Raw genomic sequence first — 10,689 nt, forward strand, 5'->3', positions numbered from 1 at the left:
CCCCTCCCCGTCTCCAAGCCCCCAAAGAACCCCTCAGTAGTAGACGGGCCGCATCCGTCGGTACTGGGGAAAACCCTAGAAGAATGAAACCAGAGGGGGCATTGACTTACCCAAGGTCACACGATGGATTACAACAGAGCTGGACCAGACCCAGATTTCCCAAACTCCGAACTTACTCTTCTTTGTACCTGCGACCCCCCCGCCCCCCCGCCGCCCATCACATTTCCTCTGACACTGAGTCACCTCCCAAGTCCACGGGCAAGAGGGAGCCGATAGGATAGTATCGGGTTTGCTGAATGAGAGCTCTAAATTAAGTCCCAACCTCTCTGAGTCTGTTTCCTCACCTGTAAAAGGGAAATAATGCGTACCTCAGGAGGAGGATGTCAGACAAAGGTTTCGGCATTGCGGAGTCCCATTTCTCGAGCTCAGGGTTTCACAACCTCAGCGCTCCTGACGTTCAGGCGGGATAATTATTTGTTGCCGAGGCTGTCCTGTGCAATGTAAGACGTTTAGCAGCATGTCTGGCCCCCAGCCAGTAGTACGGACCGGTTGTGACAACCAACAAACGTCTCCAGTCATCACCAAGTATCCCCCGGGAGGCAAAAATCACCCTCAATTGAGAGCCACTGCTTTAGGAGCAAATAACAGTTGAGCACAGCAGTCAGAAACAGTGTGGACAAGGATTCCCAATGTGGAGGGGATCCTTCATCACGCCCCCTCCCCCTGGAGGCTGAGTTTAGCCGTCCAGAAAGCTCCTTCCTTTTATACTTCCTTTTTATGCTTCCAAGCCTCATTTTCTCTCCTGGAAACGTCCCCGCCTCTTTGCTTCAGGGAGAGGGCTTCGTCTGCAGATGCATGTGAGTTCGGATCTGGCTTCTGTCTCAGCTGCCCCGTACAAGGCTGCCTGACCTTGGACACTGCTGAGCCTCTCTGGGCCTCAGTTTCTTCATCGTTAAAAAGGGAGTCATCATACTTTCCTTGAGAAATACGGGGATTAAATGAGAGAATGCACTGAAACCGCTTAGCTTGGTGCTGGGCACGGAGTAAATATCAAGTGTTCCTCTTATTTTTTTATTTTATTTTATTATTTAAAAAAATTTTTTTAATTTATTTTGAGAGAGCGAGAGCAGGGGAGGGGCAGAGAGAGATGTTGGCAAGGCATCCCATGCAGGCCCCACACCGTCAGCGCAGAGCCCAGCTTGGGGCTCGAACTCACGAACCATAAGATCATGACCTGAGGCGAAATCAAGAGTAGGACGCTTAACTGACTGAGCCACCCAGGTGCCCCCTTGTTTGTTTGTTTTTTTTTAACGTTTATTTTTTTTATTTTTTTATTTATTTTTATTTTTTTCTAACGTTTATTTTTGAGACAGGGAGAGACAGAGCATGAACGGGGGAGGGTCAGAGAGAGAGGGAGACACAGAATCTGAAACAGGCTCCAGGATCTGAGCCGTGAGCACAGAGCCCGACTTGGGGCTCGAACTCACAAACCCTGAGATCTCGACCTGAGCTGAGCCACCCAGGTGCCCCGCCCCCTGTTGTTTTTTTTTTAAAGGACTTTTACTTACGCAGCATGTTGAGTGCCTCTTGTACGTCTGCGTTCAGGGAGAGGGGACAGTGAATAGGAGAATTATGTTACTGCCCTGGTAAAGCTTCCCAACCAGGGAGTAAAACTGGCCCGTGTTACCATATTTCCAGAAGGAAGGGAGCAGTACCGTGAAGTGATGACAGACTCCTGTTAGAAACGGGAAAAACAAGATCGGAGAGGTTGAGCGATTTGCCCAAGGGCACACAGCTAGTTTGAGAGCAGGGCCTCACCTGCAATTAGAAATTGCAGGGGAGACGCCCCCCCAGTGGGTCTTGCCCGGGGTGGTTTTCCAGATTTCACAATTAAGGGAGAATGGAGTGTAACGCAGGGTTTGGACACACCAGTGACAAGCTCAGGGAGGACAGCCACGTGTCTCCCAGCTCCGCGAGGAGACCCTCTGAGCTGTGGGGTTCTGAGCCAGGGGTTCAGCTAGGCTCCCCTTCCCTTCCCTGGGTCCTCCTCCCAGCAAGGAACCCAAGCTGATCCGAGCTGAGACTTTTCCTCCTGGGAAGGACCTGGATGGGTCTGGACAGGTTCAGAGAAGGGCCCAGAGGCGGGAGAAAGGAAATGGAGCCTCGCCTTTCTAGGATTCCCGGAGGGAGCCGCCGTTTTCAGGAGTTGGCCGGGCTCCGCCCTCAGCCCCTTCAAGTCTGAACTCCCAGAATAATTAACCACTCACTGCAGGGTCCTGGCCTCTGCCAGAGCCCATCCTACCCACCGGCTGTGTTCCCGGCAGGAACTTGCCGCCCTGGATAACAAGGATGATGAAATTTTCGTCCGCTTGGCAAATATTTGCCGGAACACCCCTCCTGTGTCAGGGACAGTCAGAAGTTTCCCAGCCTCGTCTAACCGGCTGCACTGGGACGTGTTCACTCCTTGGATCGTTGCCACGAGGGATCAGGGCCCGAAGCCCCCACCCCGCACACGGCGGACTGAATAATGAATCGTCCCGGGGCCGTGGAAGCAGGGCTGCACGTGGCCCCCGAGAGGTCTGCCTTCCAGATCCTTCAGGCCGGGGCGGGGCTCAAGTCGCCCAGGCTGAGAAATGAGAGCAAATTCTAGATGTGATGTCAGGTAAGGTAAAGTTCAAAACAATATCAGGTGTCACTCCCACTGGAATCACCCAGCTACACGAGCACAATAGAGGTTTATTCTTAACTCGTGGGGAATGAGTCATTCAAGAAGAGATGAGATTTTTAGGTTACCGAAGCTTTATCATTTTAAGCACTGAAAGGTCTAACATATTTACCTGTTGGAGGGGGAGCATGCTGTACCGGGGGCATCTGAGCACTCAGCGGCTACTGATACATTCTGGGGGCGCTTTGCCCCTAAACTAAATGGCCCCAACTGCCGTGTGACTCTCCAGGTCCTTGCAAGTCTGGATTATTCTTGCTGACTGTCCTTCCTGGTTACTGGCATGTTCTCCAGAGTCTCTGCCTGCTTCTAGGTGGGCCCACGCTCTCTGGGTAACAGATAAGCCATTTTGGTGGCTTAACCCACTTTGCTCAACCAGTCGCTCTCAAATCTGGGCCCCCAGCAGCTCGCTGGGCCCGGATCCCTATTTATTTCAGACCCCCGTGTCCGCTGCCTGCTGGTACCCTAACCCTGCTCCCCTGTCCATGTTCCCTGTCTCAGGAGGCGAGGCCACCACCCCAGACCTGGCAGTGAGTCTCCAGATTCTACCTCCGTGGGTCTAACCCAGTACCTGCCCCACAGGATCAGATTTATACAAAGAACTGGGAACAAAGCCCAGCCCAGGAAGCACCACATAGATGCGTTATTACTGTAACTGACATGCTGTGCTGCCCCTCACTCCTGCCTCCCTGTGACGGCCTATACACCCTCGACGGTGCCTATCTTATCTATGGTTCTCCTCCTGGCCCTAGCACCGTGACTGACGTGCACAGGTCTTCGTGAATGTTTGCCATCCGCATCCATACCCTGGTGGGGCTGAGAGAGACCCCAATACTTCCTCCTATTTATCCAGCACCTTCCTTGCCAGGGAGGATGCTGTTTTTGTATTCATTGGATCCGTAACCCTGAGAACTCGTGTTCTCCCCCATTTTACAAGGAAGGAGCATCGGGGCTTACAGAGGGGGCAGGACGGTTAGGGCGAGGATCAGAGTCCGGGAGGCAATGAGTACACGGCCCTAATAGTTCGCCGAAGGCACGAGCCACGCTCCAGAATGTGTGGCCCAGAACGAGGCAGGAGGGGCCCACAGGAGTCCGCAGGCCAGGGTATCAGCGAGGCTTCCCGTGGCTGGTGCGTGGGGATTTATTCCCCCACCGAGGCTGGCTGTGTCTGCTCTTTCCTCTTCCCCTGCCTGCTTCTGCTTCCTGGCACAGACTTTCCCCATTTCTGAACCGTGAAAGGTTTGAAACGCAGTTACAAGCCCATGAAGAGAGCAAATCAAGTAAACGGCCCAAGAGTTTCCATTGTGGGTGAAAGGCATGGGCTTTTGATGCTCGTGTAACCCCCGGGCTAGATCACGAAAAGAGAAAACCTCACCCCAGGATGGGTACGTTTTTAACGCTGCCCGGTTGACTTAAAAAAAAAAGGAAGCAAGAAAGCAGGTAGGTAATGAGTTTTGCTCACCTGGGTTTCTTTCTTTCCCTAGGGTTCCGGGAAGCACCCCTTTCTCTCCTCTCCAAGAGGGTTGGGGTGCAACGTGGTAGGTAAGCGCTCCCCCCACCCCCACCTGTGGAGGACCGGTTAGGGTAGGAGTTCGGTACCAGACCCATGACGGCTCTTCCGACAGCCCGCGGCTACAAACGCGGTGCCTGTGGCTTCACACGATTCTGGGAGAGGTGAGGTGCAGGATGTGATGGGCAGGGACAGACAGAAACAGCTAGAGACCACAGGGGGCCAGGCAAGAACTTCCGGCCACCAGGAGCTGCTCTGGGCACCGCTGGGAGCAGAGCTGGAGACGTCCCCTGGGGAGGTATGTGACCTCTGGCTTGCCCACCCTCACTCCCCGCTGGCTCCTCGCTCCCCTGGCCCTGAAAAACTTCTCAGGTGCCTGGTTGCCCTTCATGGGCCTGGTACTCATGTCCGGCCTCTGCCTTCTTGATTCGGCCCTTGGCCTGACTCGCTGTGGGGTCTGCTCTGGCAGCTCCCATCTGACAAGAGAATGCCACTAAGAAATGCAGAAGAGGGGCGCCTGGGTGGTTCAGCTGGTTGAGCGTCCGACTTCAGCTCGGGTCACGATCCCGCGCTTCGTGGGTTCGAGCCCCGCGTCGGGCTCTGTGCTGACTGCTCAGAGCCTGAAGCCTGCTTCGGATTCTGTGTCTCTCTCTCTCTGCCCCTCCCCTGCTTGTACTCTGTCTCTCTCTCTCAAGAATAAATAAAACATCAAAAAAATTTTTTGAGAATATAGAAGAAATGACGGAATTAGAAAAAAAATTACAATTCGGCAATCACCATAGTACTTATTATAGCAAGAATCATCAATGGGGGCCCCTGGGTGGCTCAGTCGTTTAAGCGTCCAACTCTTGATTTTGGTTCAGGTCATGATCTTGGGTTCGAGGCCTGCATGTTGGGCTCTGGGCTGACAGCGCAGAGCCTGCTTGGGATTCTCTCTTTCTCTCTCTGTCCCTCTCTGCCCCTCCCCTGCTTGTGTGCTCTCTCTCTCCAAATAAATAAGTAAACCTAAAAGAAAAAAAGAACCATCCACGAATATTAAAATTAAGGATGAGATAAATGTGTTTGCTGGAAAATAGGATATTAAGAGAGCCTCAGCGTATCTCCCCACCAAGATGCTGAGACACTCAAAGCGCGAGAGAGGAACTGTACCGATCAGCGGCTTGACTGACACCGCGTTAAGTGATCAGTTCACCTTACCAGTGATGGCATAAACTGACAGGTGTACCTCGTGCCGGGGGGGCCCTGAGCGCACAGCCTCGCCGCTCTGATATTCCTGCCAAACACGCACACAATGAGGGTAATCGTCAGGAAATCTCAGACAAACCCAAACTGAAGGCATTCTACAAAATACACAGCGTCTTCCCCCCCAAAATGGGAGACGGAGCAAGACCGAGGAATCATTCCACATCAGAAGACTAAAGCGACAGGCCAGCGGAATGGAACCCTTTCTGGAGGGGAGCCTCAAGTACTCCCCACCCCCCTTTGGCCGCAAAGGACATTAGCAGGACAACTCGTTTCCTGACGCGGGTAATTGTACCTCGGGCACAGAAGAGAACTGTAGAACTGTCCCGATCTGTAGCTCACCCTGAAGAGTTGAAGAGCGAAAGGCCACTAACGCCATGACTTCCTCGCCAACGGTGCAGAAAAACGAGAAAAGGAGGGACAGAGAATAAAAGAGCACATGTAGTAAAAAAAAAAAAAAAAAGAAAAGAAAGAAAATGTGAACGTTTGGTGACTCTTGAGTGAAGCCTCCGCCAGTCTGGTATTATTTTTGCGGCTTTGCTCAAAGTCTGAGAGTGCCGCAAAATAAAATGCTATTTTTTAAACGCAGGCTCTTCTGATCCGGTTCCAGCCAGGGCTGCCAACGGCACCCACATTCTAAGACGAGGTGCTAGACCTTCTAAAGCACCGCTTCCAACCCAGGTGGCTGGGAACTAGTTTTAGAAGCCTCGGGAGACCATGCCTCCCACCTACGGCGGAGACAGACGCCATCGGGAGCAGCTGGCAGGCAGAGGGGGGCTCTCTCCACAGGGAGGTGTTGGGGTGCTGTGGGTCTTTACTTCTTCCGCCCCGTGGGGCGGGGGTGGTGCTCCCCTCCCTGAAGGCTGAGTAAGAGGGTTTTCCACGAGGCCATCTGCAAAGCCTGGCCTTTGTGCCCTGGATTGGGGGGTGGGGGCACAGGGGTGGCGGTGGCGCCTGGGAAAGCCTGCAGGCGGGAAGCGGAGCCGGCAGGCTGGTCCGAGGTGGAATGGGATGTACAGAATGAACCCCGTTAGGGCCGGGCCTTGGCTTCCAGGGGGCCCGCTGAGGACCTGGGTCAGGAGCCGTGACTTGCTGCTGTGCCCAGAAGAGACTTTATGCAGGGCCAGGACACAAGGGGAGTGGGCAGTGGCACCCGGTGGGAGGTGGTCCTTGAGTAGGGTGTCCCAGAGGACCCCTGCCCAGGAAGGAAAGTACAGTGTGAGCCTCTCCTAGCAGTGGGGGCTCCAAAGAACCCTGGAAATAGTCCTTCAGGAAAAAAAAACCTAGCCAGCTTGGGTCGTTGCTCTGGCGAGAGCCAAGCCACCAGAGGACGTGCGCCCCAGGCGAGGGAAATCTTCCCTTTCTTTTCCCATCTTCATTCCCTACCAGCCACCGAGGAGAGGAGGGGGAGGAGCAGGGGACGCTGGGGGCGCACAGAACACCCCGAGGGGGTCCCCCCTGTGTAAAGGGGCAATCACCATCGCAGCTCCCTGTTGGGTTGAGATGAAAAGAGATAATCCGTGAAAGTGCATGGCGCAGAGGTGGGCCCATGGACGTGCTCATAAATGTCCCTGGGGCAGCCGAGGGGGGCGGGGGGATGGGCTGTAGATTCCTGGTTCCTTGTGAGTCCTAATTCAAGGTGAAAGGGCATCCGCAGGAGCCAGAGCGCCGTTTGCAGGCAAGAGAGGTCCCTGGAGAAGGCCGCTAAGACTGAGCCCACCGACTGTCAGGGCCCCAGTTCCCGGGAGCTGAGCTGCAGAGAGAACCAGCAGGAGCAGACGGACCGCGTGGGCCTGCCTGGTGGTTGGGGGCGCGCCGCGGGTGGAGGCGGGATGGGGCTCCACGGACCCCGGGCGGGGTGGCGCGCCCCCTGCCGCCGGCCCCCGGGGCGAAGTCCAGACCCCTGGCTGAAGAGGGCAGAGCCCAGGCTGAGGACCCGGTGGAGGGGAGGAGAGGAGGGGAAGGAAGAGAGGGGAGGAAGGGAGGAGAGGGGAGGGGAGGGGGCGGGAGGGCAGTGTCGCGGCCAGGCCCGATGGCCCTTTGGTGCAAACTGGAGAGAAAGGCGCCCCTTCCTCCACACACTCGACGGCCTTTTCGCGGCGCGAATGGCGCCCCCTGGAGCCTGCAGAAATTATGGGCCGGCTGTGTGAGCTCTTCCTGGCGAAGGTCTGGGGCTCCTTGATTCCGGAAACTCTACAGTCCAGCCCTGGCGGGGGGGGGGGGGGGTAGGGGGGGCTGGCTTGGTGAATGTTGCCCATCAGAGGAAGGTCTAGGTAAAAACATGGAGGCATCTTTGTTCTCTAATAAATATTCAAGTTTACGGATCAGTTGTGCCGACTCTCTGAGCCCCATCTGTAAAAATGGGCACAATAATACTGACCTAGGCTGGAGTGATACTTCTAGTCCCAGTAAGTGGTCAGTTATAATAGGTACCATTTAGTGCAGGAAAGAGTGCTAAGAAGTATGAATAACATTATGATGTAAATATTGCAAAAGCCGTAACATAGGGGGTTCGAGAGGTTGTGTAACTGGCCACCATGTCTCACAGCCAGGGAGCCGGGGAGTCCACCCCCTGGACCACTGGCCTCTGAAAGTCTGTCCGAATATTTCTGGCTCGTCAGGACACACTCCCCCTGACTGAATATGCCTTGTTTCTCTCCTCAGGTGACCTGAAAAGGTGACTCAGACGCAGGAGGCAGAACTGATGGCCAAGGCAGCGACTGGATTGGATCTGATGTAAACACAACAACAGAGAGTCGAGGCTGATCAGAATGTTCTGACATCTGAACGTGGGGAGGGGAGGGCTGAACCCCAAATCCCCGCAGGGCTGAGTGACATCTTAGCCACGGAACTGACGGCTGATGTGAGACAAGCCAGGGATGCTGCTAACACGACCCTCACAACAGCGTGAGCCGGATACAGTTTAGAAGTGGGGAAACTGAGGTGCAGAGAGGTTAAGCGACTCTGCCAAGGTCCCCTGGCTAGCAAGCCACAAAGGCTGGCTGGCATCCTTGTCTGGGAGTCTGTGCCCCTTAATCCATCACCTCTGCTCCTCTCTCGCTTGCCTTCAGAAGCCCAGTTTAGAGCCTTATTAAGAAGCACCTGAAAGTTGCTCTTCCCAGAAGGGGACAGCAGGGGGCGGTGTAACCAGCAAGCATTTGAAGTTTGGCTCGCGTCCTGGGTAACCATCATCCTGAGAAACTGTCTAAGGGGCGTTTGTGGTTTTGTCCTCTAAACGGGGAAGACACACACACACACACACACACACACACACACACACACACATACACACACACAACTAGGAAGAGTGCCAGTCCATAATCAGAAACAGGACCGTCTGGGCTTCCATGTTTTGTCAAAGCCACTCCAATTCACCTCCCCGACCCGAGGTCCCCTCTAAAGCAGGGACCACGACTGACGTCTTCGCTTCCGTGTTTCAATGTCTGGCACGTGGTGGGCATTCAACAAACAGTAAGGCACCGAGTGACGGTTGGTGGGAGCGAAGGGTGTCAGCCCTGTGACCGCACTACGGTGTCCTCATCCGATGACGGGGTTAAGGACACGGCTTCGGGACTCCGCGGGAGGCAGGATAGCAGGGTGGTTATTGGCTTGGGCTCCAGAACCCACGACGAGACCAGGTTTGAAGGCTGCGTTGCGCTCGGCAGCCAGTTCCAGCACGACCTGTGAAGGCTCACGGTCTGGGAGCCACGGTCCCGTCTTCTGGAGGACGGAGGTGGGAACGGATCGCGTCCTGCTGAGTGACCCTGTGCAAGTCACTCTGTGCCTCCAGTCCTGGGGCAGGTCTGTGGGAGCAGTTTGGGTCTGGCCAGCCCTGGGCTCCTGAGGCATCATCACGCTGAGCCTCAGCTTTCTCAACCTACTCCTCATATGAACTTGTTTCCAACTGGCCCACGCATGGGGCTTTTCCTGTCCTCTTTGGTGGGCGGTCTCCTCCCCTCTCCAGTCCAAGTAATTCTCCAGAGCGCCACACCTGGAGGGACAACTGTCACTTGCCCCACAGGCAGGGCAAACACAGGTTGGCCCCAGACTGACCTCTCAGCCCCCTGCTCAACTCAATAGGCTAAAGACCAGGGACTATGCCGGGTGTTTAATAGACATTATATGATTTAATCTTCACGGCAACGCTCTACGGTAGCAACTATCAGAGTTCCCATTTTGCAAAAGGAAAAACAGGCTCAGAGAGGAAGTTGCTCAAGAGCATGCATTGTAGCAGCAGTGACCGATTCCCTGACCAGGGGAGGAGATTTCCTCTCAGCACGAAGCCAGGCTGCCCAGTGTGGGGAGCCCTGGGAGGAGGGGGACACTGGGATCACTGAGGGAAGCCTCAGACCCCTCTCCCTTAATCCGGGATCAAGACTCAAGCATCCACTGGGGCGCCTGGGTGGCTCCATCGGTTAAGCGTCTGACTTTGGCCCAGGTCATGATCTCACGGTTCGTGAATTCGAGCCCCACGTCGGGCTCTGTCCTGACAGCTCAGAGCCTGGAGCCTGCTTCCGATTCTGTGTCCCCCTCTCTCTCTCTCTCTCTCTCTCTGCCCCTCCCCTGCTCATGCTCTGTCTCTCTTTCTCAAAATAAACATTAAAAACATTAAAAAAAAAAAAAAAGACTCAAGCATCCAGAAGGTGAGAAAGTTAAGGACAGCTTCCCCTTCAGCCCTTGTCCCTCCCTGGTCCCAGAGGACCACCCTGCAGTCCCCTCCCCTCCCCACCCTGCAGTCTCCATGATGGCAACAGTCCCAGCTCCAAGTTGTCTGGCTTAGAAGGGGGCACACACAACCAGTCCCTCTCTCCCTCCCAAATTACAGATGGGAGAGCTGAGACCTTGCCCAGTACCTCATCCCACAAAAGCCAAGATGAAAACCCAGTTCTCTCGACTTTGATCCAGTGCCCCTTCCACCCTCTTCCCTAGAAACCTTTCCCAAGGAGCACTGACAGCCCATGGCAGGGGAGCAGGAAAGGGGCCTTGGCGGCGGAAAGGCACCTGGAGCCCACCTGGGTCCTTGCTGGCCTGCCACTCACCAGCCGTGTGAGTCAGGGGGGTCACTTCACATCACTGTCCTCATCCGTACAATGGGTACAGTAATACCAGCTCTCACAGGGCTGCTGAGAGCTTCAGGACCAAATACAGACATACTAAGCATCTGGAATGTAGTGGGTGGTCAGTCGACTTTAAGCCCAACTATGTTGTCCTCAAC

This window comes from Acinonyx jubatus, chromosome B4, assembly GCF_027475565.1.
Source record: "Acinonyx jubatus isolate Ajub_Pintada_27869175 chromosome B4, VMU_Ajub_asm_v1.0, whole genome shotgun sequence".
In the NCBI taxonomy this organism is placed as follows: Eukaryota; Metazoa; Chordata; class Mammalia; order Carnivora; family Felidae; genus Acinonyx; species Acinonyx jubatus.